The following is a 2500-nucleotide window of genomic DNA, read 5'->3' as shown; positions in this document are numbered from 1 at the left end:
GATTTTGAGAGGACCAGATGGAGAGATAAAAGAGCATATACAAGATAGTGGAGGAGAGGGTGACAATAGAAGACCTCATTTACAAAGTAGAAAAACGCCCTGCAATTTTGAATCCATTATATTCATTGCTCTTGATGAGGTTGACAAGCTCCTCAAATGAAAGTTTGTCCATACGAAAGAAGCTAAAAAAATTCTTCTCGTCAGCACACAAATCATTGTAAAGTATACGTTGTAGGCCTGTCTATTCTAGGTGATAGAATCAACTACATATGTATTCTCTTTTGAGAGCGTCTCCTCTTTTTCCTGCCCCCCCCAAAAAAAAAAAAAAAATCCTCCTATGACACCATTCCTTTGTCTGATAAGCATGAGAAGGAATGACACGAGTCGGTGGTGGTCACTAGTTGCTTGTAGTTGCCCGATCCTTTCACACTGGAGTAACTAGTGGCCGCTACCAGTGGCAGCCACCGGTTACCTCTTGTGAAAGGGGCCTTAGAGTACTGTTTAATGCTAACGACCTGTTCCATGTAAATAAGAACGCTCTGTTTACATTGATTATATATTTTTGCTCTCGACTATTCCCATTCTTCAATCTCGTCATGTTTACTGTGACTCTGTTCCTCTTACTCGTATCTCCAAATGGTATGCCGATAAAACATGACACTTTACACGTGTAAGTCTAAGAAGCTCTGTGCTTCGCAATCTTTCTGTGTTAATCCATTACATCGTGACCTCCTGAACGACATAATTTTGCAAAAATGCAATGAACTTAAAATCTTAGATCGTCACGTTCAACTCTACGCTGAGATATGAACAACGCATTCGGTCCACGGCTGTTTCTAACGCTCGTAAGCTTGATAAAAAAAGGCTTTCATGATATTCCATGATACTTTTCCTTCAGCCAGGTGTTTTAGCTGTTTTACTATGCCGCTTTTGGAGTACTGCACTTCTGTTATTTGTATGCTGTGTACCGGGCTTACACGTGTCTTCCGGAGGCAGGAGACTTGCGTCAAACAGTTTGAAACCGGTGAGATGTATGAGCCAGACTGACGGTGTCTCCTGCACACTTCTATTAGTTTGTGGAATTTCTTTGGCGGTTAAGATTGCGCTGCAGATAGCATCTCTAAGCTAATGAGTTACTGAAGGAATTCCATGACTAGCCGTTATTGCTGTCATTTGTGTTATGCTTTATGAGATATGAATAAGCAATATACTATCCTTTTATGATAATATCATCATAGCCTCACAGTAACAAACCATTTTGATCCGTTCATTTCCATTCTTGTTTGTCCATATTTCTCAGTTTTCTCTATATTTTTATTTTTCCTAATATTCTTGTCTGCGTTTCAGGTGTGTGTAGGCTGCTTTAAAGCAACTTTTAGTCTCTTAGACCTTCCCCACTTACTTACCTTTCTCGTTCCATCTAATAGTGATAATTAGAAGGATACGGTGAAAAAGAAAACATACACACAGAAAAAAAGAGATAATACGTTTGAATATAAATAAGTGGGCGGTGGGAGAGTCTCGGGTCATGTAACATTACTGGCCTCTCGCCTTTCAAGTGTCGTGTCATGGGATCTCACCCGTATCCGTAACTTCCTTTTCCTAAATCTCTTGAAAATCAGTCCTCGTCAGTTTGTACAAGGCAATACCCAGTCTCAGTAAGTATCTTTTGAATAATGAAATACAACATAGGTGCTTAAAAAAGCTAATGAGGCTTTGAAGACTATACAACTCGTAATATAGAGAGGAATAACATCTCGTGCGTGCGAACGAGCACATTGTCCAACGACGCACGTGTTAGCTGAACGATTAGCCACTGACGGCGCGACCCTCCGCCCCGTACGTCCCAACCCCTCCCCCCATTCCCTCACCCTGTATAACAGCCTCCACGTCCCGGCGACCACCTCGCTGTAATGGACGCCTCGTTATTGTTCCTTTCCTGTTGTCCGTGTGATGAGGCTCACCTACTAAATTACATTTTCCGGGATACAGAAATCTAATTTTGTCATATTCCATGGTATACAGCTGGATTGCGAGGCCTTTTGTCTGTATTGGTGGCCTCTTCGTTATCCTGTTTGAACAGCTGGCCCACCGGCTGTTCTTTCTGACCAGATATACATTGTGTCATCTCACTCATCAGCTGGGCTGATCGCTACTGACCCTCTCCCTCTCCTTTGCCATCTCTATGACTCCATCACTTTGGCGAGATGTTGTCGTATCTAAGGATGGAAGCGCTGTCACCGGAGTCGAGTGAATCTTAGTGGATTTCCCTCACTCTCGAAATCGATGACTCATTTGGTGTTAGCTAGAATTGAATTTCTCTAGTCAAAGGCCCTTTTCACTGAGTTGAGATAGCTTTTGATCCCTTGATGAATGGAGGATTCTCGTTGTTGAATGGAATCATCTGGCATCAAGCTAAACAGCACCGCAGAAGGTCACGGTGTGAGTGTGTTGCCAAGCTCTTGACTCTGTCACTGCGCAATTACTTATGGCCGCCGCA

The sequence above is a fragment of the Oratosquilla oratoria genome, chromosome 18 (genome assembly GCF_046742065.1).
Source record: "Oratosquilla oratoria isolate Oo_2021 chromosome 18, ASM4674206v1, whole genome shotgun sequence".
NCBI lineage: Eukaryota > Metazoa > Arthropoda > Malacostraca > Stomatopoda > Squillidae > Oratosquilla > Oratosquilla oratoria.
Note: the sequence above shows the minus strand (reverse complement) of the source record.